The sequence below is a fragment of the Ceratotherium simum genome, chromosome 32 (genome assembly GCF_057802395.1).
Source record: "Ceratotherium simum simum isolate JZ-2026a chromosome 32, ASM5780239v1, whole genome shotgun sequence".
Classification (NCBI taxonomy): Eukaryota; Metazoa; Chordata; class Mammalia; order Perissodactyla; family Rhinocerotidae; genus Ceratotherium; species Ceratotherium simum.
Window position 1 is genome coordinate 17,069,016 of NC_141931.1, and position 19,640 is coordinate 17,088,655.

At 36.7% G+C, this 19,640-nt stretch overlaps 1 long non-coding RNA gene across 1 annotated transcript; it reads right to left on the reverse strand.

Moving 5' to 3' along the window:
* Nucleotides 1-527: 527 nt before the first annotated feature.
* LOC147912973 (uncharacterized) lies at nt 528-19,490 on the reverse strand. Its single transcript, XR_015549382.1, has 4 exons — nt 19,304-19,490; nt 12,000-12,074; nt 11,219-11,454; nt 528-1,174 (listed from the first exon to the last, which is right to left on the reverse strand). It is a non-coding gene; the product is annotated as an uncharacterized LOC147912973 (long non-coding RNA).
* Between the last annotated feature and the right edge of the window lie 150 nt (nt 19,491-19,640).

The following is a 19,640-nucleotide window of genomic DNA, read 5'->3' on the forward strand; positions in this document are numbered from 1 at the left end:
GCGCGCCGAAGGCGACTAGCGACCCCAGGAATGAATCAGACCGTGGAGAACGAAGAAGGGTCGCGTTTGAGTTGAGCGAGAAGCCCCTGGTCCCCTCGCTCCGTCAGCTGTCATAACTGTCGTCCCTTTGGAGGGGGATGGAAACTCCTTCCCTGGGGGTCATCGAAGTAAAAAGTCATACGCTCAGTTCGTTGTCCGAGGTGACAGGACACTTGCTGGAATGGTCATGTGAGCTGGCCGTCTTGGCTCGGATCCCTCCAGAGGGGAGTGGCCGGCGCGCGGCTCCCTCGGAGAGGCTGGAGCACCGCTGACACCTGCCCGAGCCCCCGCGCGCCCGGCTTCAGAATCCCTGCCGAAGGCGCTTCTAGCTGGCCGGGGGTTCGTCCTGACTAAGTGTGTAGTCACTATGCCGTGCTGATCAGAAAATAAGTTTCAGAACCCGAGAATGTCCACGATAGCCCCCGAAACCGAGCAAAAAAAGAAAACTGAAAAATGGAGCTAGACATTGATGAGTGATCCCCAGCAACTTAAAATGATTATCTAGTAATTTTATTTATAAGCTTATTTAACAAATGAAAAATATTCTCTATATCACGTAGAAATCTTAAAGAGCATCTACTAGAGATTTTGCGTCCCACTGGGAACAAATTTAGTAAGAGTATCTTGCACGTAAATTGAAATTAAGTAAGTTATACCCAAATTAGAGCACTTCCAAATGTAGCAGGTAAACTAATATTTACATGTCAACAGCAGGATTAGTATCCTGGTATACAAAGGGTGCTTACAAAAATCCGTTAAGAAGGAGATCGCATTTCTAAAAGTGAAAAATGCAAACTTAAGGAGCATTTGGGTACATTTTTGCCATTCAGACAAGGATGAGAAAGAAGAAGGGACATGGGGAGTTGTATATTCGCATCTTGAACGAAGCATAAATTATTATACTCTTCCTAAAGGTAATATTTGCAAGTATGTAACAAAAGCTTTTAAAAATGTAAACACCTTTGGACCTAGCCGTTCTACTTTTTGGAATTTATCCTAAGGACGTTCTTTAAGAACATGAACAAAGATGTTCATGGCAACATTGTTTATAATATCAAAGCACTGTTAATTACTAAAAAGTCCAACATTAACACTGGAAAAATTTCTTCATCTCTTGGTGCCTCAGTTTTTTCATCTGTAAGAAACAGAAATAATAATAGGGTTGTGAGGATCGAAGGGATTAATACAAGCGAAGCCCTTAGAACAGTGCCTAGCATACAGTCAGCACTAAATAAGTGTAAGCAATCATTATAATTAGTATTGGTCAAGTAAATTATAGTACACATGATATAAAAACTCCACAGCTATTAATAGTGGATAATATAGATCTATACTTACATAGAAAGACTTCTAAATACATGTTTTAAAAAGCAGGTTACAAAATCATGTAAAATTACAAAATACCCCAAATTTTAAAAGCCTGAAAGGAAAAACATGAGTATATTATGACATGATTATCTCCCAGTGGTAATATTTGGGATGATTTTTTTGTTTGTTTTTTATGCATTTTATGTTTTCCAAATATTTTAATGATGAGCCTATATTTCTTTCAAAAGCAGAAAAAATTTAAAACACAACAATGTAAAAATGTGGTATGTTAGTACCACTTTTTCTTAACATTTTGAGGAGCCAATACCAAGAGCTTGTTTGTGTTTCGTTATGACAAGCATAAAATTCCTCCAAAACATCATTCATATGTGAAGCAGAGCATTCTCTCTCAAAAACCGGTTCTTGCTTACTAGGCTGACAGAATCAAGTGACAACTCGTCCAACTCAAGTTCCTGAGCAGTGTCTGGTGCACATTACCATAATCACCCTATATCAGAGCCAAATATTTATGAAAATGCATTTGGATGTGCTTTGTGCTTCAGCAATGAGACTGAAGTATTCTGTTGCCAACAATAAACTAATGATCAAATTGTTCAAGCCTTGATTATCCGTACGTGAGCACTGGGAATGATGAATGAATAACACCTAATGGTCTTGATAGCATTATCCATGTGTTCTGATCTAGAAGAATGACTTTAGCTATTTGGGGCTTTATCATTAATATGCTATAAATAATAAACATTTTAAAGTGTAAAACTTTTAATATTATTATGTTTAACATAAAAGGCAAATATAAAAAGTGAAATGGGTTTGTATTTTGAAATGAACTTTCTTTTATTATCCCTTAAACCACTGAAACTGGAGGAGTTTCATTTTTAGTAATCCCATAGTTTTTAAAACATTATAGAGACTATATATGAATTTCACATTAAAATGTTTCTGTAATGTTATGTGTTTCCTAAATTCTATGGTTAATTTTAAAGTGTTAAATCCCTTTTTTTGTTTAATTTTGAAAATTCTTCTTCATTAAAAAAAAAAAAAAACAGAAAGTAACATGCAAATGGAGTTACTCCAGGAAAAATCTATAATTTTAAGGTTTAGGAAAAGGAATATCCTAGGAAGGTTATTGGCACCACTTTAGTTCACACCCTTATCATCTCTTAGACAAATTATTACATTCACCCCCTACTCTGTTTTTCTCCTTCCCTACTGCTGTGGACTGAATTATGTCCCCCCAAAATTCATGTTGAAGCCCTAACCCCCAGTGTGATGGTTTATGGAGATGGAGACTTTGGTAGATAACTAGGTAATTAGGTTTAGATGAGGTCATGAGAATGGGGCCCTTGTGATGGGATTAGTGCCCTTATAAGAGCAGACACCAGAGAACTTGCTCTCTTTCTCTTCTCTCTGCCCTGTGAGGACACAGTGAGAAGGCAGCTATGTCCGCAAGCCAGGAATAGAGCTCTCACCAGAACCTGATCATGCTGGCACCCTGATCTGGGACTTTCAGCCTCCAGAACTATAAAAAAATAAATTTCTGTTGTTTAAGCCACTCAATCTATGATAGTTTGTTATGGGAGCCCAAGCTGACTAATACACTTACCTATCTCCAAACCGTTCTCCACCCCCCTGCTGGAATGATTTTTCTAACACAAAAATCTGATTATGTCATTCCTTTAAAATTCTCATATGGTTCTTCAGTCACTCAGTCATTTGGTACATATTTATTAACTCATGTGTGCTAGGTACCATTCTGTATGCTGGAAATATAGCGATAAAAGCTCTATGTGAGATAACCTTTTTTGGAGTATAGCTTATGGGGAACACAATCATTAAATAAAAAATTAACCGTATGATTACAATGTGCAGAGTAGTCTCCTGCCTTCAGGATTAAATCCTAATTCTTTAGTATTGCATCCTTACCCAACTGGCCTCTGAGTACCTCATCTCTTCACATTCTTTTTTCATAACCTCTACTTTAGTCTTTTTGATGTCCCCATACTTTCCATGTCTTCAAATAAGCAACTCTTTCTGTCTTTGCTGCTTTGATTCTATTTGGATCCTATACCTTCTCTAAACCACCACTCAGATTCCACTTCCCCAAAGCCTCTCCTGACTCAGTACCTGACCAGTGACAGGCATGTAATAAATATTGTTAATTAGTTGATTATTGGCCACCTCTATCGCAGCACTTAATGGTCTTATATTTGTTCCCCGTGTCTTTTACTACATAAAAACCACCCCAAACCTAGTGTCTTAGGGCAACAATAATCTGATTTTGCTTACAAATCAGAAATTTGGTCAGAGCTCCACAGGCACAGCTTCCTGTCTTCCACGCAGTGTCAGCAGCGGTGGCTCAAAGGCTGGGATGACTACACCTGGGGCTGCAATCATCTGAAAGCTTGTGCCCTTCATATCTGGCAATTGATGCTGGCAGTTGGCTGGGTCATTGGGGCTGTCAGCCAGAACTACATGGGAACTACTATGTGTCTGCTTGGTTCCTCCCAGCATATTGACTGAGCATTCCAAGAGATAGGAGAAGGAAACTGCCAGTTTCTTAAGACCTGAGCTGGGAAATGGGCACAGCATCATTTCAGTCATATTCTATTGGACGAGCAGTTGCAGCATCTACACTCAAGGGAAGAGGAAATAAAACCCACCTCTTGATGAAAGGAGTATTTTGGGGACCATCTTTGAAAGCTACCACAATATTATAACTTTCTACTGGTTTGTATAGCATTAGTCTGGGACTCATTTGTCTCTATTTCCAGGCTTTTCAGAGTAGATGTTCTAAAAACGCTTGTTTAATGTAGTAAAGAAATAAAATACATTATGATTTAAATGGCATACTTCCATTACCAGCTATGAGGGAGCAACAGGATCCAGACTTATCTTTTCACCATAACCAAATAGAACACTGGACAAAATAAAATATATGAGTCAATTTATTCCAAACATGAGACAACAGACTGGTTTATACTGTGATCCCAAGGAGAAAGGAAACATGCAATGAGCTCTGTGATTGCCACAGCTTTCTCTTTGGAGTCAGTTTCTGGACTGTGGCCCCAGGAGGGAGAACCCCTAAAACCCAAAAGGTCTTATTGTATTGAAGAGATAAAAACCAGAGTTTGTGGAGGCCAAGGAGCTAGAAATTGGAGGACAGAATTCGAGGAGGGTGCTATGCAAAGAAAGAGCTCCAGAATCTACATAGGAATCCCCTTGAGACTTGGGCTCAACGCTAATCTTGTTGTGGGTAGTGTAAAGCTCTACAAGTCTGGGTAAAGAACTTTTAGGGCAAGAGCACTACCAAGGAACCAAAATCTGAAAAATCCCAAGCATTCATACAAGTCTAGGAATCAGTTGAGTTCTCAAAGCCAGAGGGAAGAAACCTAATTGAACACACTGGGTGTTTAGTAAATACCCCAGAAGGGTAATATCTTAGTAGTGGGAGTAGCATAAGAGAGAAGGCACTCTAGATCTGCCCCCCAAAAAAGCTTAAGGGACTGGCCCGATGGCATAGTGGTTAAGTTTGTGTGCTCTGCTTTGGTGGCCCAGGAGTTCACAGGTTCGAATCCCAGTGCGAACTGATGCACCACTCATCAAGCCATGCTGTGGCAGCATCCCACATACAAAATAGAGGAAGCTGGGCACAGATGTTAGATCAGAGCCCAACTTCCTAAGCACAAAGAGGAAATTGGCAACAGATGTTAGCTCAGGGCCAATCTTCCTCACCAAAAGAAAAGCTTAAAAAGTAATTCTTGGAAGAATCAAGATGAGTAACACATAACTTAAGTGAAGGAAGAAGCAAGTATCAAATTTAAAAGGAAAACTCCTCCCCGCCAAAAAAATACAGCAATGAAAATGTAAAATTCTACAATAGCTAGTTTTCAATAAAAAGTTATTGTACACATGAAGGGGCAGGGAAATGTGACCAATAACCAGTAGGGCAATAAAAAGAAATGACTGAACTAACATAAGAATGTTTAAAGAGCTATTATAACTATGGTCAATATGCTCAAAGATTTACAAAAAGTGAACATAATGAGGAAAGAAATAAAAGATATCAAAAAAGAAGCGAATAGAAATAGAGATGAAAATATAAGATCTAAGATGAAACTTTCACTAAATAGAATTATTAGACACTGCAGAAGAAAAGATAAATGAACTTGAAGATGTAGCAACAAAGTATACAAATTGAAGCACATAGAAGAAAAAGACTGAAAAAAATTAAAAGAAACTCAATGACCTGTAGGAAAATATAAAGCAGTATAAATGTGTGTAATTAGAGTTTCACAAGCAGTTTAAAAAGGAGAGAAAAAGTGTTTTTTAAACTGCCCAAATTTTCCCAAATTTAATGAAAACTATATTCTTACAGATCTAAGAATGTAAGTGAACCCCAATCATAATCAACAACAATAAAATATGACACCAAGGAACAGCATGATCTAATTGCTGAAAGTCAGTGATAAGACAAAAATGTTAAAAGCATATAGAAAACAAAAAGACATTATATACAGAGGAATAAAGATAATTACAGTAGACTTCTAATCAAACTGTGAAATATAAAAAAAAGACAGTGGAACAGTACCTTTAAAGTTCTGAAATTTAAAAATTGTCAACCTAGAATGCCCTATCAGCAAAAATATCTTTCAAAAATGTGGGTGAAGACTTACATACAAAAAAAGAAGGAAAAAACCCCTCATCACCAGCAGACATACACAATGAGAAATATTAAAACAGACAAACAAAAAAAAAAAACTTCAGGTGAAAGAAGGATGGTATCTATGATATGAATCTACACAAAGAAATGAAGACCATCAGAATGGTCATATGAGAGTACATATAAAAGACATTCCTACTCATTTTAAAATTTCTTTGACAACAAAAATAACTATATTATGGGATTGATAACATAAGTAGAAGTAAAATATAGGAAAACAATAGCACAAAAGATAGGAGGAGAAAAATAGAAATATAGTGTTGGAAGAGTTCTTACATTATACATAAAGTAGTACAAATATTATTTGAAAGTAGACTGTGATAAGTTAAAAATGCATACTGTAAGCCGTATAGCAATAGCCCCCAAAGAAAATCAAACAAAGGAGTATAGATAGACAATGGTAGAAATAAATGAAAATTTTTAAAAATTCAGATAATTCCAAAGAAAGCAGCAAAGAGGACAACAAGAAAAAAAGAACAGATGGGACAAATAGAAAACAAATAGTAAGATGACAGATTTAAATCCAACAATATTAATAATTACATTAAATACAAAAGGTCTAAACACTTCAATTAAAAGGTAGATATTGTCAAATGGATTTTAAAAAATGCAAGACCCAACTATATAATGTGTTTTAAAAACTTATTTTAAAAATAAAGATAAAGATAGGCTAAAAGTAAATGGATGGAAAAAGATATACCAAGAAAACACTGAAGAAAGCTGTTGGCTATATTAATATCTGGTAAAATAAACAAACAAGGAAACTTCCCAGTGATAATGAATGACATTTCTTACTAATAAAAAGGAGTCAATTCACCAAGAAGACATAACAACATTAAATGTGTATCAACCTAATGACAGAGCTTGAAAAAAAGAAAGCAAAAACTTAGAGAACTGAAAGGAGAAATAGACACATTGTATTTTTTTTGGGCTATTTTGACACTCCTCTCTCAGGTAAAGATAGACCAAATAGAAAATCAGTAATTACACAGAAGACTCAAAGAATACTATCAACCAACTTGACCTAGTTGACATTCACAATGGTCCACCCAAAAACTGCAAGAGAAACATTCTTATCAAGTGGACACAGAACATTAACAAAGATAGACAATATGCTTGGCCTTAAAACGACTCAATATAATTTAAAAGATAAATTCATATATATTTTGTTTCTTGACTAAAACAGAATTAACTTAGAAAGATAACAGAAATATATCAATAGCCAACGACAAAAAGATATCTGGAAAATTCCAACATATGTAAGGAAATAATACACTTCTAAATAACCTATGTGTCAAAGAAAAATCACAAGAAAAATTAGAAAATATTTTTGTGAGATGCAATTAAAGTAATGCTTTGAGGAATACTTCAAGTATTAGGTATTAGAAAAGAAAGATCTAACATCAATGACCTAAGCTACCTTAGGAAGATAGAAAAATAGTTCAAAATAAGTAGAAAAAGGAAATAATAGATAAGACCAGAAATCAATGAAATAAAATACAAATAATAGAGAAAATCAATAAAACCAAAATTTAATCTTTTAAAAAGATCAATAAAATTGATAAAAGTCTACCTAGATCAAAGGATAAAGAGGGAAGACAGTAAACTGCCCGTATCAGGAATGAAAGAAGCAATGTGACTATAGATCTGGTAATTAATTATAGGAATTAAATGATATTAAATCAAAACATTCATAAAGAAATATTGTTTAAAAATGTTATGCCAATAAATTTAACAACATAAGTGAAATGGAAAAAATCCTTGAAAGATACAAATGACCTGAACTGGGTCAAGAAAAAACAGAAAACCTGAAGAGATATATATCAATAACAGAAATTAAATTCTTATTTAAAAACTTTCCACAATAATCTCCAGGCCCATGAATTCATTAGTTAATTCTATAAGACATGTAAGGAAGGAATAATGGCAAACTTATACAAAATCTTTTAGAAAATACACCAGGAGGGAACAATTTCCTACTAATATTATGAGACCAATATTACCCTGATAGCAAAATCTAACAAAGATATTACAAGAAAACTTCAAACAATATCCCTCATTAACATAAATATAATAATCCTTTAAAATTAGAAATTTACAGCAATACATAAAAAGAATAATACATCATGACCAAGTAGAGTTTAACCCAGGAATACAAAGTTACTTTAACATTTGAGAATCAATCAACACAGTTCACCATATTAACAGAATATAAGAGAAAAACCATATGCTAATCTCAATAGGTGCAGAAATATATTTAACAAAATTCAAAAGACTTTGTGATAAAAACTCTTAGCAAACTAAGAATAAATGAGACCTTTCTCAACCTGATGAAGGGCACCTTAAAAAAACTTAGAGCTACCATTTTAACGATGAAAGAAGCTGGTATTTCTCTCTATATATATATTAAGCAGCAATACCAGAATGCCCATTTTCACGCTACTATTCAATATTATACTGATGGTCTTAGACCGTGCTGAAGTCAAGAAAAAAATAAAAGGAATATAAGTTTGGAACTTTGCCTCTGGACCAGATGGAGTAACAGAGACTGGATTTATCCTCCTGCCTGAAACAGATAAAAAACTGGACAAAACATATGAACAACAGTTCTCAACACACTAAACATCAGGCAAGGAAGGACCGTGATCCCTGAGAGATGGGACACAAATGAAGTGAGCCTTATAAGTGCCTTACTTACTGCCTGAACAGATTTTCCAGGCCATGGCAAAAAGTCAGTTTCCTTGCAATGAGGAAAGAGAGCTGGGAGTCCAGAGAGGCCAAGGCCATTAGGGTTTGCAGGGGCAGAGTACTGGAGACACACTGAAACTCAAAAATATCCGTCAACCGACAAGACAAAATGTACAATATCTGACATCCAATCAAAAACTACCAGGCTACCTACAAGAAACCGACTTTAAACATAAAACTATATCATGGCACATAAAGATATATCATGCTAATACTAATCAAAAGAAAGCTGGAATAGCTATATTAATATCAGGCAAAGTGGTTTGAGATCAAAGATTATTACCGGAGATACAGAATGTCACTTTATTTGACCCCTTTATAAGAAAAAGGGGTCAAATAATCAAGAGAACATGACAAACCTGTATGGTTTTGTGTAAAATAACAGAGCTTCAAAGTACATGAAACAGAAGCTGATGGAACTTCAAGGAAAAATAGACAACTCCACGATTACAGTTGGAAATTTCAACTCTCCTGTTCCATAGTGATGGAATAAGTAGACAGGAAATCATAAGGCTGTCGAAGACTTGAAGAATACTATCAACCAGGTAGACTTAATTGAAATTGATAGAACACTAAATCCAATAAAAGCTGAATACACATTCTTTTCAAGTACACACGACACATTTTTATCAAGATAGATTATATTCTGGGCCATAAAACAAATCTCAAAAAATTGAAAAGGATTAAAGTTCTACAAAGCGTGTTCTCTGACCACAATGGAATTGAATTAAAAATGAATAACAGAAGGATATTTGAAAGTCCCCAAATGTTTGGAAACTAGAGAACACACTTCCAACACACAAAACAAAAAAGAAACAGATTCATAGATAAAGGAAAGACTGGTGGTTACCAGAGCAGGGAAGGTGAAAGGGATTAAGAGGTAAAAACTTCCAGTTATAAAATAAATAAGTCATGAGGATGTAATGTACAGCATAAGGAATAGTTGATAACATTGTAATAACTTTGTATGGTGACAGATGGTAACTAGACTTATGGTGGTGAACATTTTATATCGTATGTAAATATCTAATCACTATGATGTAGACCTGAAACTAATAGGAAATTATATGTCAATTATTCTTCAATATAAATAAATAAATAAGAAAGAACACACTTCTAAATAACCCACTGGTAAATAAAAATGGAAATTAGTATTTTGAATGGAACAAAATGAAAACATAATATATCAAAACTTGTGGGAAGAAGTTAAAACAGTTTTTAGAAGGATATTTATAATGTAATATAGCACATATACTAGAAAAGAAGAACGGTCTCAAATCAATGATCTTAGTTTTCATCTTAAGAATGGAGAAAAAATAACAAATGAAACCCAAAATAAGCAGAAAAAAGGAAATAATAAACATTAGAGAGGAAAGCAATGTAAAAGAAAGCAGAAAAACAATAGAGAAAATCAATGAAACTAAAAGCTAGTGTTTTGAGGAAATCAATAAAATTGATAAAACTATGTTGGACTGATGAGATAAAAAAGAGAAAATATACAAATTACCCAATTTCAGGAATGAGAGAAGTGATATCACTGTAGATGCTACAGATATTAAAAAGAGAATAAGAGAATATTATGATCAACTTTTTATGTATCCATAAATTGGATAACTTAGAGGAAATGGAAAATTCCTTCAAGGCACAAACTACTAAAGCTCATTAAAGAAATAGTTTATCTGAATAGCTCTATTTCCATTAAAAAATGTAATTTCTTTTTAAAAACTTTCAAAAAAATTAACTTCAAGCCTAACTTCAAGATTCACTGGGGATTCCAAAGGGGTATGAGGAAATTGGGGGGCCCCTCCTCCCCCCAATTTCCTCATGGGCTATCTTCATTATTTTGATAGTGATGATCATTTCATGGATGTATACGTATATATGCTAATACTTATGAAATTGTCCATTTTAAATATGTGCAGATTATTGTATGTCAATTATACCTCAATAAAGCTGTTAAAAATCACCAGAAATTATATCCTTTGCAACAATTTATATAGTTTTGATAAAAAATTTTAGATGATTGCTTAAAAATATGAGAGAAGGTAAAAAATGTTTCAAAAAAACACAGACAGCCCATTCCCCAAGAAACATATTGCCCTACCTCCCAGACTCCCAAAATAGATAATTCTGGAACAGTTACTTCCTCTAACATGGTTTAACATCTTTTCTTGAGCAGATTGGACCAATCTGTATAATGCCGGGGTCTATAAATAGCCTTTTCATAACAAACAACAGTTTTATAATAAACATAAACTTCCTTGATTTATTATAGCTCAATTTGTGACTTCCACCTTTGACCCCTTTCTTATTATAAAGATCATATATTTCCTTTAACCTAATAACTGCCCAAGACTGAGTAACTGGATTAGCAATACTCACCAGATGGTTGGGGTTTATGGTGATTCTGCTGACTCAGTTTGCAGCTGGTGATTCCTGAAGGATCTCTGAAGATGAAGACCTCACCAAGGAATCTGCTCCTCCCCAGCATTTACCATTCAAAGACTTTTCCGAGGCTTTCATGAATATTACAATAAGGCACAGATTTTCAAAACAGATGATTCCAATTTCAAAGGTAGTTTAAAATTTCTGGGCACAATGAAACATGTGTATGCTTACTGTAGGAAAGTATATAAGAAGAAAAAAGGCATCTTGACTCTAAAGTTCATTGTGCTATATCAGTGCCTATGTAGAAAATGTTCCCAAAAGGAGCATTTAAAATATTACTTTTTATATTATGTTTAGCCTAACATAATTAATGTTTACAACAGCATATGTGTATGTTTTGTTTCATTTTCATAATCAACTGTGTAAGGTCTGAAATGGTTCTTCAGGAATGAAGTTCTTATTCATAACAATATGCCTATAGAACAGAAGGATTTTACTTACAAAGACTTGACTTTCAACTGTCAGCCTAGAATAAAATTTGTATGGTTGATTCTGTTCCAGAGGAGATTCTAGATAAGCTCTAAGTAAAGATATCACTGTGCCTCAGTTTTCACATCAATAAAAAAATAAATTAATTCCAATATTCCTTCCAGACCACAGTGCTCAATTTATCATTTTCTAGATTAATATCTCTGAGTTTGAGGGTTTTCACCCTTCACATTTCAGTTCTCATTCTTTCTTTGTGCTTGCTTTTAAATGTACTTCCATTACTCACTTCTGCTGCATTTCACAAATCCTCTCCTTCTGAATCTACCAGCTTTCTCTCTCATATTCATTCCAATTGTGATACCTACAAATAGAAAAACCGGTTAAAATCTTAAATTGCTTTTTCTTTTAAATCAACACCACCACTTCCTAGTATTGATACCATTGGTCTTATCCTGTTGAAATAACCAGACCAAGCCTGGTCAGGTTTTATCATGATGTGCTAAAAATATGTATTACCGATTGCTAACATCACTACCACTGTCACTAACGCTACCACTAACACAAATCACTAACCCTATTCAAAATTTGTTATAAAGCTATGATAATCAAGAGAGTATGGTACTGGTGTAAAGATAGACGAATACATCATTTTAGGAATATATCCATACACCTACGGACAACTGATTTTTGACAGAGATACAAAGGCAATTCAGTAGAGAAAGGACAGGTTTTCAACAAACGGCGCTGGAACACTTGGATATCTATCAGCAAAATACGAACTTCAATCTACCCCTCACATCATGTACAAAAATTAAGTCAAAATGGATTACAGGCCTTAATGTAGAACTTCAAACTATTCATCTTCGACAAGAAAACTGGACAAAATCTTTTGCGACCTTGGAGTCAGGCAAAGATTCCTAGGTATGACACACAAAAACACAATCAACGAAAAAAATTGATAAATAGAACTTCATCAAAATTAAGACCTTCTGCTCTTTTAAAGACACTGTTAAGAGAATGAAAAGTGACCCACAAACTGGTAGAAAATATTTGCAAATCATATATCTGATAAAGGACTTGTATCCAGAATATATAAAGGACTCTCAACATTTAATAATAAGAATGAATCAGCCCACTAAGAAAATGGACAACAGATTCAAATGTTCTCTATAGCAAAGAAAATATACAATTGACAAATAGGCACATGGAAGGAAGCTCAGCGTCATTACTTATCAGGGAAATGAAAATTAAAACCACAATGAGATAGCACAACACACCTATTAGTATATCTAAAATCTCGAAGACCCACCACACCAAGTTTGGGTAGGATGTGGAGCAACTGAAATTCTCATATGCAGCTGGTGGGACTGTAAAAGGGTACAACCACTTTGGAAAACATTTTGGCAGTTTCTTAAAAAAGTTAGACCATACCTACCATGTGATCCAGTCATTCCACTCCTAATTATTTACCTAAGAAAAATGAAAGCATAGCTCTATACAAACACCTGTCAACAGATGTTCTTAGATGCTTTATTTGTACCTGGAAAGAGCCCATGTCTACACATGAATGGATAAACAAATTGTGTGGTGAATGGATAAGCAAATTGTGGTATATCCACACCATGAAATACGGCTCAGCAATAAAGGAGAATGAATTATTGATACACACCACGACATGGATGAATCTCTAATTCAGGACCAGCTACATAATTAGTGGGACACTGTAAAATGAAAATATGGGTCCCTTTGTTCATAAATTATTAAGAATTTCACAACAGTGACAATAGAGCATTGAACCAAGTGCTGCGCCCTCTGACGCACAGGATCCTGTGGGACTGCACAGGTCCCACGCCCACAAAGCTGGACCTGCTCAAAATAATTATCCTGAGTGAAATAAGCCTAATAGAGAAGAATATATAATGTATGACTTCATTTATATAAAATTATTGAAAATGTAAACTAATCTGTAGGGATGGAAAGCTGGTCAGCGGTTGCCTGGGGATATGCTGGGGTGGGGCAGGGTATGAGGGAGGGATTAAAAAGGAGTACAGGGAAACTTTTTGGGATGACAGATATGTTCACTATTTTGATTGTGGTGAAGATTTCACAGATGATACATATGTCAAAATTTATTAAATTGTACACTTTAAATACATGCGGTTTACTATATGTCAATTATACCTCAGTAAAGCTATCGAAAATTGCAAAACATTAATTGGCCTTTGAGAAAAATTTTTTAAAAATATAGTTCATGATTTCTGATATGCAATTCTTCCTCACAGACAAAACATACACAAGTGTAAGTTAAGTAAATGCAAAAGATAATATATAATTAACTGCGAAAATAAATGACACGCTATTAGTCCAAACTATTGGAACTGGGGAAGAATAAGGATCCAATATGAGTGGAAGTGGTCAGGGAAAGCCTCTTTGAAAGAACTGGTATTGAATGCAGCCTTGAAGAGTGAATGAGATTTATACAGACAAGAAAGAAGGGAAAATAGCAGTTTGGGTAGGGTGAAAAGAACCGAGATTTGGATTAGAGGCTATCCAGATCAGTTTATGGACAATGAACAGACCTGCTTGGTTGGATCACAGTATTTCAGTGATATGTACTTAATAAGAGAAAATGTTTGATTGGCTCCTGCCTCCTTTAGTAGAGAGCTCTGAAGACAAGATAAGAGATGAGTTTTTATCCTAAAGGCAAGGGCTAATCTGTAGATTGATAAAATAATGTTTCAAAAAGTCAAAAAAGGTTGTATGTAAAATGGTATTCCAAACTCTCTTTGCTTTCTGGACACCTTACTTTCAATTATGCTACCTACTTCAGCTTTCTTTTCCCTACCTCAAAATATCCCCATCTCCATTTCCTTTATTGCTGTCTCAGAAAGAAATGTCTTTTCTCTTTTTGAAACCTAATTCCTCCATCTAGTGTCTTGATCCCTTACTCTCTCACAATCAGAGGGATCTTGCTTCATAAGGTGGCCTATCCCCCAGAGGTAATCAATCTCTCCCTACCTTATGGCACCTTCATTTCGGCCAATAAACAAACAAAAACCTTATTTTGACTCTGTTGTGTCTCAAGGTATCTCCTTATTCATTCCCTTCTTCATGCTGAAACGGACCACCAATCTAGCTCTGTCCCTTATTACTTCTCTCCCAGACTACAACTGACCTGATTTCCTCCCTCCCCTCCTGCCAGTCTATTCAATACACTGCTGTCGAACTAACCTTCGAAAAGAGATTTCTTTAATATGATTTTCCTCCTCACAAGTCTTCAGAGCTCATGACCGCCTTTTAAAATAGAGTGGTTCTCACCATGTTTCTATTCTATTTTTCTCCTAATACATCTAAGATTTTGTCAAATTGCACAATTCACTTTTCTTCAAGCTTGTTTGTTTTTCCTGCCCCCCTGTTCATGCAGAGTCCTAATCTGCAATATCCTCTCAAAATCTGTCAGAATCATACTCATTCTTCAAGTATTCAAAAGGGATTTTTTTTTTGTTTTTTTGTGCTGAGGAAGACTCGCCCTGAGCTAACAGCTATTGCCAATCTTCCTCTATTTGGTTTGTGAGCCACCGTCACAGCATGGCCACCGATAGACAAGTGGTGTAGGTCTGTGCCTGGGAACTGAACCCAGGTTGCCGAAGCGCAGCACACTGAACTTAACCACTAGGCCACCTTGGGACAGGCCCCAAAAGGGATTTCTTGCATGAAGCCTTTACTAATCCTCCAAACAAGTTACATCTCCTGACAGCTCTTTAAACTCCATTGCACTTTGCAATTTACTTTTCAAATTTATTTTACTCTGCACCTAATAATAGAATATGGCCTTTGGAGTCAGGCAGAATTTCAAAATTACTACTTATTAGCTTGTGACCTTGGGCAAGTTGGTTAATCTCTCCAGACTTCAATTACCTCATTTGTAAAATGTGAATAACACTTACCTGTAAAGATTGGATTAAGTCAGCGGAAGTGCCTGGCACATGAGAGGTGGTATGTACTAGCATGTCTTGGAATACATTTATTTGTATGATTTTCTTATCTACCATAAAGCACTGTTAGCTTCATGAGGACAGGCCCCAATTTTCATTCATTTTGGTAGCACCTATTTGTACATAGTAAATTACTCACTTTTTACTTTTATTTATTTATTTATTTATTTATTTTTGTGAGGAGATCAGCCCTGTGCTAACATCTGCCAATCCTCCTCTTCTTTTGCTGAGGAAGACTGGCCCTGGTCTAACATCCGTGCCCATCTTCCTCCACTTTTTATATGGGACACCGCCACAGCATGGCTTACCAAGCGGTGCGTTGGTGCGCGCCCGGGATCTGAACTGGCGAACCCCGGGCTGCCACAGCAGAGCATGCGCACTTAACTGCTTGCGCCACCAGGCTGGCCCCAAATTACTCGCTTTTTAAAGAGACAGGTTTACAAGTCTGTTGGTATGTGATTTATTCCTAGGATATTTTTTAAAAATTTTCAAATGTTATATTCAACTTTGTAAAAAAACATAGCCATTTTAAAAATGAGTTACATCTCCTGTCATATTCAATGTTTTAAATGAAAAATTGGAAGAGAAACTATTAACTGCAATATACAAACCCATTCTGCCACAATATTTGGGTTTTATGCTAAACATAATATCATAAATTTTACACTTTAAAATATTTATTCATGGCATTTTAAAATCAACTCTAAATAATAATTTATACACAAAAAAATGAATTTTATGTGTTTAGTATGATGAGTTTTGACAAATGTATATACCTGTGTAACACCTAAATCAACAAATAGAACATTTATATTCAAAATATATATTCAAAAATTCCTGTGTCTATTCCCAGTCTATTCTCTCCACACACATTCCCAGCCCCAGGCAACAACTTTTCTGTTTTTGTCACTATGAATTAGGTTTTCCTTTTCTTGAGTTTCACACAAATGTAATCACATACTATGTAATCTTTTGTGTCACTCTTCATTGGCACAGCATAAAGTTTATGAGATTCGTTCATGTTGCATGTACAGTAGTTTGTTCTTTTTCATTGCCGAGTAATATTCCACTGTATGAATATACTACAATTTGTTTATCCATTTATATGTTGATGGACACACGGATTATTTTCAGTTTGGGGTTACTATGAATAAAACTGCTATGAACATTTGTGTCCATGTCTTTGTGTGGACCTATTTTTGTTCTCTTGGTTAAATACTTAGGAATGAAATTGCTGGGTCATATGGTAAGCAAACATATGTTGATTTTTTAAAGAAATTGCCAAATTGTTTTCCAAAGTGGTATTCTTGTTAGCCATGTATGAGAATGGCAATTGCTCCACATCCTTGCTGACATCTAAAAATATTAGATGTAGTGCTATCTCATTGTGGGTTTAATTTGCATTTCTCTGATGACTAATAAGATTGAGCATCTTTGCATGTGCTATTGCTATTTCTGTATCTTCTTTTTGAAGTGTCTATTCAAAGCTTTTGCTGATTTTTAAAAATCGGGTTGTTTTATTATTGAGTTGCGAGGATTCTTTATACATTCTGGATAAATGTTCCTTGTCAGATACATGTATTGTGAATATTTTCACTTTTTAAATGGTGTCTTTGGGAGAACAGAAATTTTACATTTTGATGAAGTTCCATCTGTCTGTTATGATTAATGCTTTTTCTTTCTCTGTCATTGTACCTAAGAAAACTTTGCCTTCCCCAAGGTCACAAAGATTCTGCTGTTTTCTTCTAGAAGTTTTATAGTTTTAGCTTTTATGTTTAGCTCTATGATCCTTATCTAGTTAATATCTGTCTGTGGTGGAAGGCAAGGATCAAGGTTCATTTTTTTTCCAAGTGGATATCCAGTTGTTTCAGCACCATTTGCTGAAAAGACTTACCTTGGCATCTTTGCTGAAAATCAGTTGACCACATACATACAGGTCTGGACTCTATTCTGCTTCATTGATCTACACGTCTATCCTTATGCTTATCACATGGTCTTGAAAACTCCAGTTTTATACTAAGTCTTGAAAACAAGTATGTGTGTGCTCCAGCTTGGTTCCTCCTACGCATTTCTGTATAAATTTTAGCATTACCTTGTCAAATTAAAAAAAATATATTCTGCTCAGATTTGGGGAGAACTCATAATAACAATATTGAGTCTTCCAATTCATGAACAGGGAATTGCTATTTATTTAATTTCTCTTGTCAGTGATTTATAGTTTTCAGTGTACAGGTTTTGCACATGTTTTGTTAAATTTATCCCCAAATATTTCATGTTTTTGGATGCTGATGAACATATGGTTTTATTTTAAACGTCACTTTCCAGTTGTTCTTTTCTCCCATGTAGAAAACGATTGATTTTTGTTACATTGCCTTTGTATCCTGTATCTAGTCCCAGTAGCTTTTTTGTGTATTCTTTAGGATTTTCTAATTATACAATGTCATCAGCAAATAGTTTTATTTCTTTTCCAATTTAAATGCCTTTTAAAAATAGTGGTTCATAGTTTTCATCAAATTTGAACAATTTTCAGCCATTATTTCTTCCCCAGGCGCGCCTCGGACTCCTCGTCCCCTATTGGAACGTCTTCCTCAGAATTATCTAAATTCACTGGATCAGGCTGGGCGTGCCTTCTGGGCAAAGCGCCCAGAGCCCAGATCCGGACCCGCAAGGATGGGGTCCCTCTTTCTCCCCTTTGGTGCGCTCTCTGACCGTTTCCTCTGCATGGGGATGACTCCATACCCAGGAGCTCCTGGACTAGTGTCTTTGTGGCCGTCCAGTGGTTGTCCCCCGCCCGTGGCCGGGCTCCGGTTGCAGGACAACGGCCTAACAAGGCCTAACAAGCAGCTCGCTTTCGTTGGCTTGCGCAGAATTTCTTTGCTGGATCAAGGGAGATAGGGGTTGCCAGAACGGTGCTAACACGTTGATTTTGGGTGACTCAAACTGTTTCAGGCCTGTACGTGTTTTACACGGATGATTTCACCTAAATCTCCCAACAACCCCATGAGGTAGGTTTTTACATTATCCCCAATGAGGAAACTGAGGCATAGAGAGGTTTAGTTGCCCAAGTTCCCGCAGCTAATAAGACTGGCGGAGCCTGGAATTGACGGTTTCAATTTCAGTAATCTGACTCCAGAGCCTGCCTTCTTAACTGTGCGCTTTAAGGGGAAAGAGCTATTAGGAGAAAGCATGGGCATCTGGAGGAAGAGAAAAAAGGGAGACGAGATACAGAGTGGAGAGCCGAGGATACTACCTTTCCTGCGGGAAAGGGTTCTTGTGAGCCCGATAGCTGCAGATTGCCTCTATCTGTCCAAAGTTTTCTCCTTTGGTATCTTGTCATATCCTCTTTCCTCCAGCTTCCCTCTAACATCGAACATTCTGAATATTCTGCACTGAAATCAGTGCCCTTAGAACACTGGCTCCGGTGGAATCCACACAAGTGGGGTAATCCTATTGCCCTCCCCCCGCACCCCTCCAGTGCATGCCCGTCTGGCCAGTAAAAGTGAACCAGGATGAGTAGGCGCTTTTTCCCCAGACGCTCCTAAGAACGAGTCTTTGGCCGGAAGATCCACTACCAGTCTCCCCATCCAGAAACTACCTTATAAATTGGGCGGGGCAGGGCCACGCCAAGCCCAGGTGTGTTCCGTCTGTCCCGACTAACTGCCCCAGCGAGGCGCACGTCGCCAAGGCCCAGGACGTCTGCAGCGTCCCTCTAAGGAGGCTCGCCCAGCTGGCGAGGGGGAGAGGTTTGCGGTGGGAGCGGAAACGACCCCGCCGCCGCCTTGAAATCGTGCCCCGGGGCTCGCGCGCCCCCGCGCCCAGGCCGGGCGGCCGGGTCCCCGCGCGGCGCGCGCTCCCGAGGCCCGGGGGCAGGGCCGGGGGCGGGGCCGGGGCGGGGCGCGGGGCGGCGGCCGGGGCGCCCGCTCCTCCCCGCG